Source organism: Corvus kubaryi, unplaced genomic scaffold (assembly GCF_017639235.1).
Source record: "Corvus kubaryi isolate FWS band 111438036 unplaced genomic scaffold, C.kubaryi_AGA036_p1.0 132, whole genome shotgun sequence".
Classification (NCBI taxonomy): domain Eukaryota; kingdom Metazoa; phylum Chordata; class Aves; order Passeriformes; family Corvidae; genus Corvus; species Corvus kubaryi.
The window spans coordinates 376178-398319 of record NW_024580666.1 but is presented as its reverse complement, the minus strand read 5'-3'; the positions used below and the strand labels follow the sequence as shown (position 1 = coordinate 398319).

Genomic DNA, 22142 nt, shown 5'->3' with positions numbered 1-22142 from the left:
AATATCCAATGTATTGTCCAAAATATAAATCTTAATGTAGACTTTTTTCCTAGTCTTGCAGTCTTTGAAACTACCTTCAGCATCATGTGGGTTATGTATGATGGGTTCCAAACTACCAGACTGGATTTGAGGAAGCTCTTAGAGATTCAGTAACTCAGAGCTAAAATGGCAGAGGACTTAACAGTGGAGCTTGTATGCATTCATCTACTGACAGAACACTATCAGGAGTCAGCAACTGCTTCTAACAAACTTGTCCAGGCATTAGAGAAAACAATTAAGGGCAAGTTTTTCAGAGGCTAGATTCCTACACATACTTGTTAGGGTCCCTTCCCCCCTGCCATGGAGCCCTGGGAGAGGGGCCCTGGGGGGGAGGCACGGGGTTTCCCTGCCCCTGGTCAGCCTCGTTCCCCATTGGTTGTTTTGTGTTCCCCTGCACAGGCAAGGACCCTCAGGTCCCGTGATTGCCTCAGTTCCTCGGCAGAGCCCCGGCCATGCGGCTGGAGAAATAAACATCTCTGAAACATCTAGCAAGAATCTGTCCCTATATATTTCTTTTCCACAGGCCTCATTGTCTGTTACACGTGTTGCAGTATCCCTGCTGTTACACATACTTTTGAGAACTACCTAGAACATTAAACCTAATCATTGATCCCCACTTAAGATGCATTTTTGCAGCCGTTCTCCAATTATTCTATGACAGATGCCACTGTCATAAGTATTTTTGCTTATTTATGGATTAAGTCTTTCATCCATCAGCAGGATAACTGTCTCTATACAGTATCTCTTAATGTGAAAAAAAAAAAAAAAATATTGTTTATCAGACCTGGAACACAGCAGGTGTAGTTGTTTCCACACCATTGCCAAGTCTGTGTTATAGAATAGAATCCTAGAATCATTTAGGTTGGAAAGTGACCCAGCACCACCAAGTCCACCACTAGACCATTGCACTAAGTGACACATCTACATGTCTCATAATTCCCTCCGGGGATGGTGACTCAGTCACTTCTTGGGCAGCCTGTGCTAATTCTTGAAAACCCTTCTTCTGAAGATTCAATCTAAACCTCTCATGGCTCAGGTGTAGGCCATTTCCTCTTGTCCTATCATTTGTTACTAGCAAAGAGTGTTCCCATCCAATCCATGATCAGTTTCTCTAGGAGGATGCTGTGGGAAATGGTGTCAGAGTCTTTACTGAAGTCTAGATAAGCAACATCTACAGCCTTTCCCTTATCCGCTAAGTGGGTCTTACTGTCATACAAGGAGGTTGGTCAAGCAGGACCTACCTTCCATGAGCCCATTCTGGCTGGACCTGGTCCCCTTGTTGTCCTGTATGTGTCATGCAATGGCACTCAGGATGATCTCCACTGGCACTGAGGTTGGACCGAGAGGCCTGTAGTTCCCCAGATCCTGTTTCCAGTCCTTCTTGTAGTCATCACAATGGCTAGCCTCAAGCTAGCTTGGACCTCTCTGGTTACCTAGGACTGCTATAAATGATGGAAATGGCTTGGAGAGCACTTCTGCCAGCTCTCTATGATTCAATGATACAGGACTACCCCACCTCTTGTCCTTCTTTGCCTCTCCTTTCTCAGGTGTCTACGGTCATCCATTGCAGCACTCAGTTGTGCAAGTCATCCCACCACGTTTCTGTGAAGGTAACTAAGTCATAGTTTAATTGCTGCACAGTGACTTTTAGCTCCTCTTGTTTGTTGCTTCATGCATTGGTGTAGATTACATGATGATTTATACATTTTGTTAACATGAGAGAAGAAATAAAAAACAAACTCAAGATATTTATATACCCCAGTTAAAAATGTTGCTTGGCTTAACTTTCTCAACATTCCTGCTAGTATTGTGAATATCTCTTCCTCAGGCTGGCATCACTACAGTAGCAGAACCATTATGAAGTGCCGTTTTGCCAATGTAAATTTGTTTTTGCTGGCTTTGTTTATCATGTTTGAAAGCCATTTATTTGGAAAAAACAAACAAGCAAGCAAAACCTAGCTATTGGTGGATGCTATATTTTTGCTAGAGCTAGATGAATGTTGATGAGCTTTTGAAAGAAATCTTGCAAAAAAAGCATATGAATGTGTTTTCACTCTGGAACAAAAAGCAGTGCTCCCATCCATTCTAATTCTGCAAAAGTATAATGCTTCAGGAGAAGAGGTCATGCATTCAATAAAATTCTTTTCCTTGTGTGACTGAGAAAATTTAGGCCTAAAAAAGTTTCCAGTAATAAAGCATTTTGAAATTATATGGGATTTTAAAAAAAATGTAATTTATGTAATGTCATTTAATGTAATAATAAAATAATAATAATAAAAATAAATAAATAAATAATGTAATTTAAAATATCTGTTTTCACTAAGCAGTCAGTCCTAATAAATGCTCCCCTGAAAGACAAGTGTCTTCATTCCCTTGCTTCTTTCTGACTGCTGCTTCTGTGTTGATTCATCTATACCATGCTGATTTTCCTTGTGTCCACACATTTATTTGGAAAGATTCTCATTTTTTATCCTCCCTCCTAACCATCCCACCCAAAAGTAAATTTGTATCATTTAAAAAAGAGATCTATGTACCATGCAGCTCAAAACAAACATGGCAAAGAGTTGAGCTGCTTGCAACAGGTAAAAATGTTCTGTCCTCTGCATCTCCATTAAATGATTAAAGACTGCATTTTAGTCCTAAATTTTTGAAATAATATCTTGTTTATGTTTTCCCATTAGAGATAAAAGTTCCACCTATTTGTCATTAGCAATTGTCAGCCAGCCAATTTGTGATGGCTGCAGAGGGCTGAGATCAGCAAAATTAAACTGCTTTTATTTGTGTGTTTTTAATAAATTTCTACAGGAAGAGAAGTAGCATATTGCATTAAGTAGGAGTTTTATCTTTGTAATATTTTTTTTTTCCTCCTTATCAATTCAGTGGTTAATTTTACAGGCGGAGTTGTTGATTCTCTGAATTGCAATTCATCTTCCTTGAGTTTATCTGCACAAGCAAAATAAATGCCCCAGGTATTGTTACTTTTTTTTTGGCACAGTCTTAGTGTACACTTTATGGACTGATGTGCTAATTTTCATTAGTTCAGATGAAAGAAGATAGTTTGGCATGTGGCCTCTGTAGTTCAAAGCCAAGTTATTTTAAGAGAAGATAGAAATTGGGCCTCGTTTTTATATAAGTCCAGTCATTTAGTAGCGTTATGGTACTAAATGGGGTGAATGCAGAATATATACCCCTGAGATATCTGGGAAGGAAAGTCTGCATTTTGGATAATTGGTCTACCACCGCAAAAACCCACATTTGAATCAGCACTGGGTAAGAAATACTATACTTCCTTATGAGTATTTTTGAGACAAGCAAAAACTGCAGACAACAAATTATGGTGAAAAGTAATTTTTTAAGAATGGTCCACGAAACAAAAATTCTGAGTTGTGAAGTAATGTGTGATAGCCTGAATCAATGATATAATTTAGTTTTGATAATTTCAACCTGTTTCAGTTCGATTCCTAGAAATATTTTACTGTTTCTACCCTAAGTTATATTGAACTGAAAAATATTTTGCCCTGAAAATTGGAACAAGTTTATGGAGAGGAAAACAACACACCATATTTTAATATGTATTTTGCATTAGAAATGTTGCTTAATAGGAATGAGTACTATTCTGTAAAAAAAAAAACAAAACCAACAAACAGTTCTCAATTCCTTGTTTTATCCTCTGTTCCTTATACTATGAGGCAGTCGCTAGGAACAAGGGTCTGCCTTCCTAATTCTTAAATGTTGCAACAGCTACTTTTAAGTTAAGATCAGCTATGAGGAAGTCTTGCTTTTCCTTCTCAGATGATCCTTGCTGTGCCATCTGTAACTGAAGTGAAAAAAATGTGGCAAGTGGAGATAGAGTTCCTTCACTGCTTGGGCACATCACCCTTTCTGCATCATCTAAAAGTTGTCATTCTGTGCTGTCTGACAGCACCATCTGGTTCAGAATATAATATCTCAGATCTGGCCATTTCTAGAGCTGGATGTGCTGCCACCATATATAACGTGAGTAGCTTTTGCCTTTGTGCTGCATCTTCCGAAATTATAATGCTGATGCGGCATCTTCAGATGATCCAAAACCCCAGACCGTTTAAACAGAAGCAATGAATAATTCACATCAGAAACAGAGAAAAGCAAACAAACAAAAGTCAATGGGCATCTCCTGGTTGTCTGGGAAAGAAGGGGATACACAGTATACTCTGCTGTCATTTTCAGAGAGTACAGAATAACCTTTGCCATCTGAGGAGAACTCTCTGGAGCTCTGCTAGCAGTGGCAGATCATTTAGAGGATCACTGGTTCCATACCACCCCGTCCTAATGTGTCAACCTAAAATGAGCTATAGCACACAAAACTCTCTCTCTACAGGTAGTCTTCTGGGAATTATAACCACTAGATATAAAGCCAGTAGTTTTGTGCAGAATTGCACAGTGTGTTTTGGACTGGGGCAATCTTATCTAGCTTCTTAATTAGGAAAAAAAATTAATACTCATAATAGTGATTCTTTCATTAGCAGGCGGGGAAAACTTTACTCTGGAAGATGAATGGAGAAATTCAGTGGAACACTCAAACTGCCTTGCACCACTTTCTGAAAAAAGCAACCATAAATCTGATTTTATGTGGCGGTAGCAATAAGCTTCTGACTGCTTTGTCTCATTAGAGTTGTGGGAAGAAATTGGAATATGCCTCTAGCCTGGCAAACTAGGCCCTCTACCTGTAAATTATTAAACCTTATGTGTGTCAGGTGTGCTCAGAAAGGAATGAGCCAGGGAACAGAGAGAAATAAAGGTTGCATTGTTAGGTGCAGAAGCCAGAAGAGAAATCAGAGGAAGACAATCATATTTTGTTTTGCTTTAGCTTTATCTGCTTATTAGGAAGCATGGAATAACAAAACTACCTTTTAGAGGTCATGGTAACAAAGGGAAAAAAATGCACTGAGTGCACAGACAGCTGTGCACAGCACAGTGAAACATAGAATGTGTGCTGACTAATATGGGCACTGGCTTACTTATACACAGGGAGTCATGCTCAGTCCTAGGACATCAGTTTTACATTGTATTGGAAATAGAAAAAGATGCACGCCAGAACTAGCAAACATGAAGACCTGGATCACATGATCTGAATTTATGTGCATAAATACTGGTTCTGCTGGTACAGGAGATACACAGCATCAATAAATTTCCCACAGCATTGCTGTATCCTAATGGCTCCACCTAAAATAGCTATCTGGGCAAGTATCATGTGCTACCATGAATTCCAGGATCTCTAACCCATACCTGATTTTTTGGGGGTGTCTAATTGACCCCGGCACCTCCATGCATCATGGAACACTGTGAACAGCTCTCCCTTGGGTTTTATTTTAAATTACTTTAGGCAAGCAAAATCTGACTCCAGGTTACACCTTTCACTGCTTTTTTTTCAGGTTGATGGAGTACGTGCTTTTGTACATAGTGAGTGAGGAGAAAAATAATAATCAAACAGGTAAGCAAAAATAGAAGCAGTTAAATGTAAAAGATCTGAATAACTGCAGTGTCTGAGAAAAATGAAACAAATGTTGGCATCTGATATAAAATTGGATTGTAAGCACTGGACAGTGAAAGGCCTGGATTGTGACTGTGTCATATTAGAAGTCTGAAAAAGTATGTGCCCTTACATTGTTATCTTGAAGGTACTCCAGAACAAGGGCAGTCATCTACAAAGATATTAGTCTCTATAGCATAATATCACAGATTTAGCCATTAAGTGCCATTGGGAGTGAAACTGTTACTCCTAGGAACGGTGTCATTACTACCCATAGATAAAAGAGTAAAAAAATCTCAATTTATCTTCTTCATGGTGCTATTCAGCAATCAGCTTCTTTTCTCCTTCAAAATCTGGATTAAAGGAGGCACAGCTGGGGGACAGAATATAGGGGCTGGCTGTTGTGAAGCTTTTGGGAAGAGGCACAGAAGAGGCAGCTTGGTACTCACACTGCTCCAGAGGACGCTGTTAGATGGCCTAGTTTCTGGCAGAAAATGGAGAGCATTTGTATTACATATACATCACCAAAATGTGTCAGCTCAAGTTTGAAGCTCTATGGTCTGACCAAGAATTCGTTTGCTACAGTTTCACATGCTTGTTGTTCACTGAAACAAGAAAAAAACAACAAACACTTGCCATTATAAAATTTTCATTGACACAACAAATGCAGAAATATTCCTTTAATATACCAGCATGCAATGATTTGCAACGATATGCGAGCACAGAATGGATGACTGACCAGTGGCAGAGTGAACTCTAGAAGTGTGACTCATTCCAGACATTAAATCCCTACAGCTCCCCTGTATCCTCAAATCAAACCCCTATGCTTTCCACATTGCTCACTAGACACAGAGAATAACATGATCGTTTTGGAAGTTCAGTCTTGCCTGCAGGCAAGAACTTGTCCCATCATAGCAGAAGCAAAAGTAGCACAGCAGGCCCTTCTCTATCAGGAACAGCAACAGGAACTGTCCTCATCAAACAACAGCTCTCTTATGTGTGAGCTTAAATGTGGATATTTCACTTCTATGAATGCCATTCTCAACTGTGTGTATACCAATCTAGATACCTAATAAGCATAATCATTCCTGGCAAATAATGAGACATATAGTTCCAGAGAAAATATTCCCAGTTTGGAAATGTTTTATGTAGTCACTATAAATAACAGGGAAGAAGAAAATGAAACCACACTGATTTTTTTCCAAACTAACCTTTTGATGACTTAACTAACACTTCTAACAAGTATAACATGCAAAGGAGTTCCTTGTGTGCTAGCGGACACTGCTGCTTCAGCAAGGATCTGGGACTCTTTATCTGTACTACCCTTCCCTGTGCTACCCACCCCTCCCCAGCTATTACTTGCAAAGATAAATATTCCAGTCCAAATAAAAATACTATAATGGGTCAGAATGTGAAAGAACATAAAATTTTATAAAATATATCAACACAGTAATTACATTTCTTAAAACATTTATTTCCTTAATGGCTGAATTCTATCTGTCAGCAACAACCCCTCCAAGCCCCCCCATTTGTCAATAAACTACGTTTACACTGGTGGCATCTGGCTACCAGTGAGTGGATGCATTATAAATATAGAGATAGATAAATTAACTAGATTAAATAGATAGATGTAGGATGTTTGGGCTGATGAGCCATGAACCCTTACTTAAGGGATTTGTCCTATAAATTCTTCTATAGCAGATTACTTTGTAATAATGGTTTACAGTTATCCATGCTCTAAATCAAAGCACTATTGGCTTGCATGAAGGATGAGACATGAATAATATTGTGTTATAAAGAAACACATAATACCCAGTTGCTCGTATTTTAATTTGCCACATGAGGAAAAAACCCTTCTCTCTCTGGCTCTGCAACGAATTGTAAAATGGCAGAAAGAAACATAAAGATCTTTACTCTTTGGCATTAAATGGGCTTTAAGGTCTTCTTGATGAACCATTAGTATCCGCAGGCTACATGCTTCCTCAGTGGGATTCTGGTGCACTCATTTGCTATATTACACTCAAGTACAGTAACCCCTATGTAGCTTAAATGCAGCAGCCACTCAGCCAGGCAGGGACGTGAGCTGATCTGAGCCCAGTTGTATAGGAAAAAGAGAAGAGGAATCAGCTCAGAAATTACAGTTTTATGTACAGCAAAAGCCCATATGCTGCTTGAAGCAACTACTTTTGTGAATTTAAAACTGATAGCATTCTAAACATAAAGAGTAGGGAAAAAACCCAGTTGTGGAGCAGTAACGACAAAGCCCAGGCATGAGATCTTTGCATGGAGTGATATGAACTCGTGGCACTTAAGGACATTGTTTAGAGATAGACTTGACAACGCTGGGTTAATGCTTGGACCCAATGGTCTTAAAGGTCCTTTCCAGTCTGAGTGGTGCTGTGATTCTCTGATTCTCTGAATACTTGTTTAATGTTGTGGAATATTTGATGTTCATTCCTCCTTCGTTCTTCCTGTGACAAGCATAGATTTTGCAGGTTTTGGGCTTCTGCATTTCATATTTCAGGGTAGGGTGTTGTGAATCTTTGGTGATTCAGTCTGCTTCTGTGCACTGGTATGATGGTGAGGACAGACTTGCCTGTGAGGACAGGGGTGGCCCATGTCACCATCAGGTTATGTCTCCCAGCATTGTGCTGCTGTGCTCAGTCTGCAGACCTTGTCCAATTGCCTGATTGTCCTGTACCCACCCCTTTTTTGCTGTCACGTAGGCACATTTTGCCCTCAACTTGTGCTCATAACCTAACCAATTCAGATGTTTTAATGCTAATTGTATTTTGTACTTACCTAGAGAGACAAAATGCTCAAGGAAGTGTCTCATTTGTGGAATTCAATGTTTCCCTTGACTCAGTGCTTTTGCAGACCTCAGGTAAGGCTTTCCCCTTAAATAATTCTCTGTAATATAGGCACAGCTAGCTGGAACTGCTAGGACATAATGTGTGAATGAAGTGTACTTTAGTTTATTATACAGAGTCTACAAGGCTTGCCCCATAAAATTACTATTTTTTAAGTTAATATTTTCAATAAAATGGATCTCTCTCCTTGAACTAGACTTTATTAATTCTTTCCTCCATTATTCTCATATTAAAAGTATGCTGACTGTTTCAGAAATGATTAATTGCTTACATCAAATTGTTAAGTATTTTTCCTTCTCTCCTTATCATATAGCTAACCTGCATATATGAGGTCCTAATTTTTAGAATAAACTTTTAATTTGTGAATTTGTCTTATTTGCATTGGTATATTTGGGACATGCAATTCTTTATTCAGTAAAGCCTCTTAAAGAACCTTGCAAACAGTCTCTAATTAAGCACCATAATAGTCTTACGCCCACAAAATTAGCAATATGCAATTAATAGGATGAGCTGTCACTCATTATTGAAAGCTTAATATGTAGCAAAGAAGCCAAGTAAAAGGATATGACGGTGTTAAATCATTGAAACTTTGCTGGTAACCTGGGTGATAGAGTTAGGCACAAAACCTGCACTTGACAAGGATACTGGGGCTGACTTCACCATTTGCTGTGTAGACCCACATCTTGTCCAAAAGACAGGAAACTGGCTTCTGTTCTCTTTTACCCTCATGCTAAAAAGTGCTTAAAGTGATATTATGTGAACATTGTAATGGTGCTGATAAAATTAGTTTCCACACGCTTCAAGAACACCCACTTACTCTTTTATTTATGATCTTAGGCGTCCAACGGACTGGGAGTCATCTTCAAAAGTGGGTAAGATTAAATCATCTAACTGAATAATACTGCTAAAATTTGAGATGGCTGCCATAATTGCCATATTTTCGGGGGTGTAAATTTCACCCAATTCAATTAGACTGGTGGCATTTATTTTGCTTTTATTCCTCACCTTGCTTCCCTTTTAATATATGCATAATCAGTCTGATCAAAACACTGTTGCTCTGGAAGATTAGTCATAGCATACAGCAGAGTAACGTATTAGATACACATAGGTTAGAAACGTGTTCCTCCTTGAGGAAAACATTTTCATCAGTACTTTTGCATTTCTCTTATATTTCTCATTGACTTTAAAAGCATGAAGAATGTGTCGCATAATACATTATATATTTTCTCTGTTCAGTTATCAAGATCTTGATATCTTACTTACTGGTATTTTTTTAAAATTTATTTTTAATATGGCATTAAAATTCACAAATTATATTTCAAAAGGAACATAAATTTCACTGAAAGGACAGATTTACAGAATTTTAAAGCAAATTTCAAAAGCTCAGCTGTCATCATACCATCCGTTGCAATGAGTATAAATAACTTCCTTTTAATATATGAAGAACTGGGAGGGGAAAAGAAAAAGATATATGCATAGCAGGAAAACTCCAGGTGCTCCTAGAGTTATTTGGGACATTTTCCAGTTGACAATATGGAAATACTGTCATTTAGGCCAGAAAGCTTGTTGCTATGGGGACACAATAACAGAATCATTTGACAACTTGGCAGTTGTTAGAGTTGGCAAAAAGAAGTCTGGGAGAGGGGCTGTTGGATGATTTCAGGTGGGTGTGCACTGGGGATGGATGGGTGGCTAGGAGGAAAAAAGACTGAGAAATTCTTTCAATCTTTCAATCTCTTATTTATGTTGGGGTGGTTTTTTGTCTGTTTTGCTTCTGTATAAAATTTTTTTTGTTTGTTTTTGTTTTTGCTTTTGCTTTTTACAGTGTTGTTACTTAGAAGCTTAACACCTTTGAAACAAGGAGAGAAGACCCATATTCAGACATCAACTAGCTATGCATTCACCCTAGGATGAATATATATTGAACTGCAAAAAAAATTATGCAAGAGCTGGCAAAGAGATAAGACTGCATAAAAAGCCAATATGATTTTGGCTGTTCCCTCTGAGGAGTCATATCCTAAACCAAGAAGATTATAGTTCCTCTGTAGTTCGGATGTGATGGTAGTTAGAATATTATAGTAGCTGCAGCTCAGTCCATAGAAAGTCAGAGATTAACTAGGAAGAATTTAAAAACAGGTATCAGTAATTATCAAAAACTGGAGGCTGGTTTATAAAGATGAAAGAACCAACAATGTTTAAGTTGGCTGAATGTCAGGTAAGATGCATGTCACTAGTTTGCTAATATTTCAAGAGACTGAACATCAAAGCAGTCAAGGAAATATTTAGTTGAATAATAGTATTCTTGGAAGAAACTGGGGTGGAATTGAGGAAAATAAAAACCATACTAGATATAAGGGGAGGAATCCTACTGCTGAGTCTATTACATTAAAGAATAATCACAGTTTCTGAGGAAGAATATTATACACTTGTAAAGTCCCAATTGACATTGGACAATGCATGGAAAATGTACATTAGGCAGAAGTTTTAGTACTGTGTTGCAACTGAGAAATATATGAATCCTTCTATTTCTTTTACTGGGAGGAAGTGAGAAAAATCTGGTGACTGTTTTAGGGTGCTTTTCTAAATGAAATTAAAGACAACAAGGATTTAAAAATCATTCTGTGGCAGTGCATGAGGAATTGGTAATATGTCATATTTGAGTGATGCACTTACATCCAAAGGTCCTCAGGGCTCCAATGCTGCAGGAGAATTCAGTGAGAGAAACTGTGTCCTAACTCAGTCATAGATAAAGAACAGTGAATTTTCCTAAACTGCGTTGTCATCTAAATATGTTGAAGATCATGTAATTACATCATTTAGGGTATTTGGGAAAGTTTTCTGTTCTGTAACAGTTTTTCAGGGGAGTACTGTCTTCACTGTCTCCACTAGAAAAAAGAAAGAAAGTGATGAATGTTTTCTATGTTTTTATGGCACCATATAAATATCAGATGTGTTCATAGTTTTTAATCTTTTCCTAGAGGCAAACTGCCTCTGTTTCCCTTCTGTTCTCTTATGATCATGCCACCCAGACTTTTCCCTTTCCCTGTGCAAATCAAAATCAATTAAAAATATCCCCACAGGACTCAATTTTCAGAGAACCTACATATCCACACCTCTAATGGAAGTCAATGATAGCTGCAGGCAGGTGGCATCTCTGAAACTTAGGCTCTACAGAGCTGAGTAAAGAAAAACATATGGATTTTTTAGGTAATCTACCATGGGAGAAATCTCTAAATAGGCCCTGAAATAATGAAGCTACATGTTTTATACTATAGTCCAACTCAGAATCACTAGGCCATCTCACCACAGGGGAAAAAGAGTATATTGAGAGTTATTGAACATTGCCAATTTTTGCTGTGGATCAGCTTGAAGTTATTTAGCACAGATGTTTCTGTAATTGTGACACACTGGGAAAATCCACATGCTCAATAGCCCTCAAACTTGCACTTCCATCTGTGCAGTATGATGGTCTACAGTTACTGCACACAGCTGCAATTTAAAGCACACAGAGTTCTGTCTGGCTTAAGATCTGCTGAAAGATTTTTCTTAGCACCATCTGCACTTTTTATCTACCTGTCTCCCTATGGTTCTGTGTTTAGATGCAGTACAATTATAAGACAGTAAAATATAAGCCTACTGAAAATAAGAATGTGTAACGAACTGTACAAAACGTAGCAGTGTGGTTAGAAACCTCTCACGATGTGAAATGATGATAGGAATTTAACAGTAAACTGTGAAATCCATCAGTTTTTCTACTTATATTCTCAAGTCAGTTTTGAGGCGTATTAGTAACAACAGAAAGATAGGATTCTTATACTAGAAATCGAGCATGATTTGACCCACAGCAGTGAAAATGATGCCTCTGGAAACTGCTTCCTCATCCTAATACCTTCTTAGACTTTGATCACATTCCAAAAAGTACAGGGAAAAAACTCCACCTCTTCTGATTTAACAAACATTTTGGAATCACAACAGTGTGTACCAATCTAGAAAATTAGAGAGGAAGACTTCTACTACCTTTGAAATTTAAATAGGCTTGGGTGTTAATTATTCATAACTTATTTGTTCAGTTGAGGCTCAGGATATAAAGAAAAAAGAAGGTAATCTTTCAAAATTTAGGCATATGCAGCTCAGTGTGGAGAGAAGGAAGCTGTTGTTGGTATTAACCAGGCAGGGAGAAAAGCTTTGCTGTCATCCTGTTTTTTCCCTATGTTGCTGCAGCTGTGGGTCCATTATGTATCGGAAATTAAGGTGAAAGTGGGACTGTTACTGCAGCCCTTGACTTTACAGCCCCAGTAGGAGGGCGGACTTGTCATTTAACTTTTTGTCTGCAGTGAGCTGCTGCTTTTGTTCTGCAACCCTTTCTTGCAGTATCCTGATCAAGTCACTTCCACAGCTGGTTGTTGCACTGGGAAGCGTAGCAATTCCTGCAAGAGGACACTGTAAAATGTTTCCCATCGTGAAGCTGGGCTAAATAATGCAAGAGAAGTTCTGTGTTCTCACATTTAACAGGAACTCTTCAGACCTTGAGAGATTAAAGAAAACCATCTCTCTTCTAAACCAAACTGTAATCTCCTATGTTTGTCTGGAATGCTCATTGAATTCAGTCCTGTAGAAACTTGCAATATTAATGACAGAGTTTTGACTTTTGCTAGGAATATCTTGGGATCTGGAACTGTCAGAACCTCTTTTTTGCATCTTCCTTTTTCTCTTCTCGACTTCTGCTCTGGGAGCTCAACTTCATCATGTTCTGAAAGAAAGAGCAAACTGTACATCAGTGTTGCAGAACCAGCATGTTTCTGGGATATGTTTTATCCAGCCCTTCAGTCAAATTATTTTTGTTTATTTAGATTTATAGATGGTAGAGTCACAGAAAGATGCACAGTGTGTAGTCATCCAGCACTGCTGCACATCTGTTACTGTATTTATGTAACATTTTCTTCCTCTAAAACAGAGAAAAGGGCTTTTGCTGTAGCACATAATATTAAGACTCTACTTCCCTGGCTGCAAGAGTAACTTTCTGCCTAGAGTGCATCAGGACAATCCAATACATAGACATCTTGAGGAATCCCCTGTGACAGGAAAGACTAAATTTTGTATGCTAATTCTAAATCCTCCACAAAATCTATGAAGATGAGGAATGCCATGCCCTCCATTTTTATATCCTTTCCCTTACGTTATTTTCAAGGTTAAATTCATTATGCCACACTTTCTTTTTTTTTTTTTTTTTTTTTTCCTTTCTTTCCTTCTTTCTTTGCCTCTTTGGAATGACTTTGGGGAGCGCTTAACAATACATGTCAAAATGTAAGGGCTGCACTGCATTGTGAACTGTTTCTCTGCTGACTCATCTGCCACAGCTAATCAAGACTTTTTGGTCTACATACTGCAGCATTTTAAACCTTTTAGCAGTAAAGCAGTGCTTTTTGCTCAAAAGCTTTTAAATTATAGCACATGGTGGGTGGCTGATAAGATTTTTTTTTTTTAAATGGAGACTCTTTTCTTGTTATTGCTACATAGTGTCCTGTTCTATTTATCAAGTCACTAAGTTTTTGGTGTCCAGTATGCTTTTTTCCTGAGCTGGGAAATTTTTTTCCAATTCAGGCAGCCTCGCACCTTTTCAATTTGGTCTCAATGGCACCTCTGAGTGATGAAGAAGCCTAGATTATTCTTTCCTTGTCCCACCGCCATAGTAGGAAGAGGAACATGAGTCCTCAGCCTGCATGCCTCAGGAATGAAGTCTGGGACAGGAAAGATTTCATGGAATTTTCTGGGTACAACACTTTCAGTTCAGTGTGGCTCCTTGGGTGAGGAAACAAAAGACCACAGCTTCCACGATTTTCTAGTTTTATGCTGTCCCTGTTGTTCTGAGTTGTTTGCATTGTCCTCTTCTTTCTGGAATCCCTAGCAAGTACTTCCACAGGAGACTCACATGGCTTGAACGAAATTATTTTCCTCACCACTTTGGCAGCTGGGGAAAAAAGCACCACGTGCAAAGGAAGAATACGTGCAGCTTTATGAATGGTGAAGTTTCTGTATGTTGCTTCTATAGAACATCTCAAACATTGTGTCTCTGCTTTGTGTTCTCAGCAGTTTTCCTTTTAGGCAGCTCCTTCTTCCAGGATGAAACAAGATGAATATAGTTTCCTTTGGGATTCATAGAAATTGTATTAACTGTAGTAGCAAAAAACTGTGTTTAGGACCTATATTGAGTACGCTGGTCATTTTGCCTTGATTTTTACCACCACATTTCTCACTACTTAATTCTGAAACTTCCTCACCAATTCACTTTTTCTATTTGGGGAGCATAATAAAGAGCTGATTTAAGGATTTTATAGAAATATATGTATTAAGAAGTACAGCACATGATCACTCAAGACTTTTTTTTTACAGCATCTAATATTTGCTTCTGATTTTGTGCTTACAAAAAATCCCAAAGTGGTTATTTTACAGACACAGAGATTTAAATTCCTATACTATCTAATATATCAATTTGACTATTATATCGGTATAGAAGCTATACCTTCAATAGCTTTTAGTTTGATTGCAAAATGATTATTAAAAATCTCAAGATATTTTTGCAATGATGGGGAAGTGGTGGATGTCCTATCCCTTGATGTGTTCAAGGCCCAGTTGGATGGAGCTCTGACCACCCTGGTCTAGTGAAAGGTGTCCCTGTCCATGGCAGAACAGGTGAAACAAAAGGATGTTTAAGGTCCTCTCCAACGTAAATCAATCTATGATTAATTCTATGATTTCTGGAGTAGGAGTAAGTTATAGATGGCATGGTACAAATAGACTTCACATTCTTATCCAGTGAATTACATAGACTCTTTGCTGCTACTTAATGGTGATGTATTTTTCTGACTCAGCTACGTTCTTTTCTCTTTGCAAGTTCCTATAATAACAGTTTGAAAAATGTAAGGATACATCTGTGCTTTATTTTGGAGGTATTATGTATTTGTGGCTGGTGTCTCTGCTCCACAGAACTATAGTCTTACTTACTTCAGCAGCCAGGAATTCAGCAGCCAGGAATCATGAAATACTAGGACAAAAAAAGAACTTCAAGAAATCATCTCATCCCTTTTGTTTGTTTAACTGTTATTTAAAGCAAACGCCATTCTTTGGTCTTCTCTACTCTGAATTAAACTACTCATTTCCTTTAGTCTTTGCCCATAGGCCATATTTTTAAACCTCTGATCTTTTTTTTTTTTTTTTTTTTGCTAGACACTCTGCATTGATCTATGAGTTTATTGAAGTACACTGTCCAGGACTAGACACAATATTCTATCTGAGGCCATAGTGTTGAATAAAACATTAAACAAAGCAGAGGGATTACTTCATATTTCCTTCCAGTCATGGTCTTATACATCCTGCTGTACAGATTCTGAGGCATTTGCTTTTTCACAACAGCATGACACTATTGACTCATTTTCACTTTGTGACCCCTTACAGTCCTTCATTTATTTTTTTATAGAACTGTCTATACACCATTATTCCTCATCCTGTATTTATGTAGTTAATTAATCATGACTAAGTATGGGATCTTGCATTTAGCACTGCTAAATCTTGTAATATTTTCTGTCCATATCTCTGATTTTTTAAGATCATCTTGAATTCTGTCCTTGTCCTCTAACATTCTTTTTGTCCCTCCCAGAAAATGGTATCTGTTACTTAATAAGACTGCTCTCTGCTCCTTTTAGATCATTAATGAAAATATTGAATTGTATCAAGCCCAGAAGGGACAGACCATTAGCAAATGTCCTCTTAGGTATGTATTTCACATGAAGAGCAAATTGAGGGCATAATTACCTTCTCCTAATATACACATATAATGGTTGACAGAGAACTGACAATATGGTTTTATGGTATCAGTTAAAAATTTTGTTGTAATTTGAGTTCAAAACATGGATAATAAATACTCTTCCAAAATAGTACACGCATTTCTGTAGTGAAAAATTTCATTTTCTAATATTTCTCTTTGTCTATATATGCCTTTTTAGAGTTGCCACAGATTTCACCCATGACCTCAAAAAGCATGCCATCAAAACTGATGTTGAAATCTATACAAGTTTGTGAAACATTGTGGTATCAATAAGCTGCTATTAAAAAAACCAAAAAAAGGTAAATTTTGAAAGGTTCCAAGCAGCTCTAATATCTGCAACTGAACTGATTAGAAAAACTTTAGACTAGGTTACAGAAAGTGCAATGTTATACCACAAAATAAGACAAAATTGAAAAGAGGAAAGATGGATTAATTTCAAGGAAATCTTTCTGACAATAACATCAATGAGTCCGAGCTCTCAAGGGAAGATATGGAAAATTCTTTGTGTTCCTGCCCATGGCAAAGAGGTTGGACTAGAACTTCAGGGATCAGACTTTTTTAGACTTAAGTGGTCAAGTATCCAACAGGGACCAGCTGTGCCATGACAGGCAAATGAGCCTGTCTGAGGTCACACAGAGAATTAATACAGACACTTCACAAGTCTATAGCTGCTACTGCCAAGGAACACATGACCTCCATTAGGCACTGCAAAGAAGGGAGTCAATTCTCCTGAGCTCAGTACAGTTCAGTGCCTGAAATTGTCCACAAGGCTTAGTACAGAGTGGATTTTGTTTTAAATTTTTTTACTGGTTTCCCATTGCTAGGAATTTAAAGCAATGGTACTTTTTTTGTTTCTTTGAGGTAGTCTAGTTTGTATTATAGCATGTCTATTATAAACCTTCAAAGAGAGAGAAAAATCTTCACTATTTAAGTTTAAAATAACAAAATTCCTCTTTGAGGAGATAGAAAGAGTAATGAATACCATACCAGTAACTGTAGCTCGAAGAATCTACTTTGAATATGTGAAGGAATAGAAAACAAATAAGATTTTTTCATAAATGCCTGTTACAGGTTGTTGTCAATTTTTCACTTTATTTACTCCTTGCAGCCAAGAACCCAACTCTTCCTACTCTTTATATGTTATTTTATATTGGTAGTAATAAAGAACAAGAGAGAGAACAAACCACATGTGACAGATGGTAAAGGCACACTTAATGTGCTATTGGGAAAAATATTGCAGAAATGAGGACTATTCAGGAGCATATAGTGAAAAGTAGTACATTACACATAAGAGGACAAAGCTTTTCTGATTTGACGAAGTGTGAATTTAGCCTAGCTCCAGATTAACCATGGTCCCAGAGTCACAGATGTGCATTAGTACTGTGCTGATTTCTAGAGGGAGGTCTTACAGGGTTAGGGATCTTGCAGCTAGAGGCTGGAAAAAAGATGGTGAACTATGAGAAATATATCCCACTGACCTATTTCACAGCCTTCTCCCTCCCTCGCTGCAGAAATTCTGGCACTAAGACATATTCATCAGTTTTGGCACAGTTCCTCCTGAAACTTCAGGATTCACCTTTAAGGAGGGAGACTGAGATTTCTGCCAGCTAGAGGCAGCTATTTTGGGTGAGGCTGAGGTTGCTGGCAACCCACAGAGATGGTTTTCTTTGGTGGATGGGTGTCTATTCTTGCACTAGTCATTTTTCATATCATTTTTGTGCTTGATCAGTTCATGACTGAATGTCCTCTGTCATTGTGAAAATGTGTAATTGTGTAAGTACAACTCAGCTCTGATTTTGATTTTTGTAATTAAACTTGATTTGGATGAAGAAAATGAGAATATAGATAGACAACTTAAGGAAAGTTTTCATTGGGAGCAGTTAGTATATTGGGTCTTTTGTTCATATTTGGTTTGCCTGACGTGCACATTAAGCAATTTCCATTGGTTGGAGTAATTTAATGACAATTTTATTTAATTTAATTTTATGTACATCTTTCTGAAGTTATAAGAGAAATTCACACAAATTGAATCAGAATTTGTTCTCCTACCTGACCTTTGCCTGTTTTCATGATAAGCTTGTCAGAAAAGAGACTGTATTTTGCTAAGTATTTGCATACAGTATGACAGAGTGGGTCTGATCTCAGGCTGGACCCTAGACACTACTGTAATGCAAAAAATAAAAAAGTTTTTGCCAACAGAGAGCCTATGTATATATTTATATGCCAGGATTTGTCTCCCATTTTTATTCCTTCCTTTAGAAGTCTAGAGGGTTCTTTACTAGTCACTCAAGTACTAAATATTTAGCATCAATTCATATGAAAGTTGCTTTGATCTTCGTGTAAATAAACAGGCTCTGTTTCTCCCATAGGACTCTTTCTTGAAAATTATTTCTTTCATCAAGTAGTTTGTTGTATCTCTGTGAACATCAATACTGCTTCCTTCAGAACTTCAAACAAATATTTCCTGCACATTTACAGGAAACATATTAAACACTATAAATGGCAATCTGCCTTGCACCTGATTCAACAGTTAAAGTGAGGTGTGGGCAATGGAGTGACACAGCGTTCTTCTGGCATCATGGCAGATAAGTGTCATATATGCTGTGTCTCTTCTATAACGATGTGAACAGTCACACACCTGCACTCAATTCTTCGTGTATATTTCTATTTCTACAGATCTATGTATTCATATACATTTACAGTCATAAGAATCTTTTCTTTATGCAATCTGAATGTTTAAGCATTGATGGTATAAACCTTGCAATTATAGTTTGCCTTTGGTTACTGATAACCATCCTGGAAAGTCCCAAAGAGCAATAACAAAAATGAAGATTGTCATCCAAGTGCAGATCTCTTATGGATGGAAAGCTAAGCAAAAAGAAATGTAACAAATTGGGAAGAGAGGGAGGATAGAAAGCCCATCATGATGTAAATTTACCTCTACAAAATTTTCAGCAGAGTATTTGTTCCATCTATAAAATAGTCTGTAATCCTTGAGGCCTCATCTTTATTCACTTTATTATCTTTGTAAACACATGGCCAGAATCTGGTCTTCGGTATCTTAAATGTGATATACTGGGCATGAAGCCATGGATGAGTCTATACCTAGAAGACATAGTTTCAAAATGTGAGTGTTTTCTGCAGAAGAACTAATTTGTTGAGTCTCTGAGAAAGAACAAGTGGTTTTAATGAGTGATTGTTTTCCCAAGCCGTCTTCCTGGAACTAATTTGTATGATTGTCCTCTTCACCTTGTGATCAACTCTTCAAATTTTGACTTAGGAGGATATTTTGAAAGTTCTCTGTAGACCTCCTGCTTTCTTATAGAACAAACCAGCCATCTGTGAAGCCAATTTTTGTAGCTTTACTGGTTTTGAGTGCTCTTCTTTGCACTTAGAAAGCTCAGAAATTATTTTAATTGAATCAAAGTCATAAATTATAATGTCTGGGAGACACTGCAATGTAATTGTTTCTCTTCGTGATATTTGCATTCTAACTCAGTCATCCTCTCCAGTGTCCTGCTTGGAACTCCATTTTGACCATGTAATTCATTCACTTCACAATCAGTCAAGGCTCTGCTATATAATTCTAATTTTGTTAAGTGATATGAATATTGAACAGCTGAGGTTTATTATCTTTGAATGAAGGCCCTCTTTATTCTTCCTATCTTAAGACTCAGTTAATATTCTGAATAAACACTCAGCTTCCAAATAGGTACACAATTGGCCTTTAGTTAATCTTCAGACAAAGAGATTAGGGAAACTCAAGCCTGTTTCATCCTGCAGATCATTTGAATCTACAAACAATTTTTGTGCTTTCCCGTTCCTCTTCACAAGAATCAGCTTTTAATTTGTCACTGTCCAAAAGGGGAAGTCCTCTAATTCCTGAATGAGCTGACACACACAGAGAATATGCATGATTTTACAACATTTACATACTTAACCAACACAACTTATATAAACCTGCACTCTTTATATTTCTAGGTTGTGTAAATAATGCTTTTATGTCATGATTACTATTAATTCGGTTTGATTTCAGTGTTCAGGTACTTTATATGACTCGGACAATGAGTGACTAATGGATCCCATGAGCCTTGACAAATAGACTAAATCCTCAAAAGGCTGGAGAGCCACAGAGACAGGACCAATGTTGGCTCCTAGTCTTCCGTCCAGGAGTAAGACTTACATAACTTTGAACACATTTTGAAAAGGGTTGTACCAGAGGGCTAAATGTGCTATTCCCAGACAGAATACTAAAAGAGAGTAGATGCTTAGGTGTTTTGGATGGCCTGTCTTTAAAGTAGACATATGCATTCATCATTATTTGAATCACCAGTAAACTGAGATAGGAGTGAGGTATAGGCAGGACTGCTGAAGGTGTACAGTGAAGGTCTCACAGCTGAGCAATAAATGAGACATTGCACTGTGCAAATACATTGTTGAAAATCTGAAGAATTGTTAGTGCATGTGTAAGAGATTAATTGCCTCAAATGCTTTTAAGATCATAGAAGGACTTTGCCCACTGTAGCAAACAGCGCAAAGAAGAAACTGCTCATCTGCTCCCTCTACCCCCTGCCTGAATATACCTCCTGGATTCCAGGAATGTGGATGTGAGTTAAGCCACCTGACTTGAGACAAGATAAAGGTGGTACTATTGTCCAATTATCTTAGGTTTAAGGACAATTAAACAAGGCTGGGGGAGAAGAATGTACCCACAAGGAAAGCCAACGCAGCAGCTGTGCTGAAAATCAACTCTGGCTAGGTCTGGCAGGGGGAGGTCACAGCCCACTGACTCAAGATGGGAGGCCCAACTCAAAAGAGGAGGAAGACTGAGCATGGGACTGATTACCATTGGAAGCGAAGGAATAATTTAAACAATAGGATAACAGAAATGTTAGCCAATGAGTATTGATTCCTTTGTTTGCTAAAATGTATAAATGGTGAGAAGTTTTGAGCAACCTTGGGATGCCTTCTACTGAAAAGACCAGAGGAAGAGGACCAACAGGATGCCATCTGGATCCAAGGGTGGTAGAATCCTTTCTGTTAATCTGTCTCTCCATCACTCTCTCTCCCTGCTCTCTTTTTTCTATTTCTTTCTATCTCTCTTTACCTCATATTAATTGTTTAATAAAATCCATGCTATTGACTTCAGCATATAGCCTTGTTTGCACCCTAATTTGGGCAAAGGCATCTCTCTAATAATTGTAACATTCAGATTTTAACAGCGTGTTATAAAGATCTAGAGCAATTAGAATTTATAAACATTGTCTCACTGAAACACTTGGGAATGTAGACCATGATGTCTCTTAACAGTCTTGTGATTCATAAACTCTTGAGTTTTATCAGGAGCAGGGCATAGCTCTAGAAGAGGTCTTGGACTGATCCAGGAAAATAATCCCAGATTTCCTACAACAGTGTATATTAGGGCCTTGTTATCATCCTGCAGTCTATCTCACAGGTTTTGGTGGTAGCAAAAGTAAAAATGACCTCATTTTCTGGAGTTGTGGAAAATGTAATAGTGAAAGCATATATCTATTAACTTGTCAGTTCATAATCTCTCATTTTAGAAACAATCCTGTTAGGAAGTTGAGATACTGACATATTTGACATTAAGCTGAATGTTTGGAGTTATTTAATTTTCCCTCTGATGAGTGCTTTTTAAAAGCTGTGTTTGCTATTTGCTCATGTTGAAGTCTGTGACTAAAAATGTGTGTCGCTGATGGTATTAACATATAATCAAAGGCATTGTTGTGGTTTGGATTCTGGTTAGCTAAGTTCCAGGGAAAGTTTTGGAAATACTACCACTGTACTGTACAATCTCATTTATCAAAAGAACATTCTTTATATACTTATTAAATATAAATATGACTGTAAAGGTTCCAGAATTTTTGCCTTATATTTTTAA

The 22142-nt window shown here is 37.6% G+C and overlaps 1 long non-coding RNA gene across 1 annotated transcript; it reads left to right on the top strand.

The window, feature by feature from the left end:
• The first annotated feature begins 5402 nt into the window (after positions 1 to 5402).
• Positions 5403 to 13297, top strand: LOC121665279. Its single transcript, XR_006016312.1, has 4 exons — positions 5403 to 5509; positions 8355 to 8432; positions 9256 to 9290; positions 10244 to 13297. It is a non-coding gene; the product is annotated as an uncharacterized LOC121665279 (long non-coding RNA).
• The last annotated feature ends 8845 nt before the right edge of the window (positions 13298 to 22142 follow it).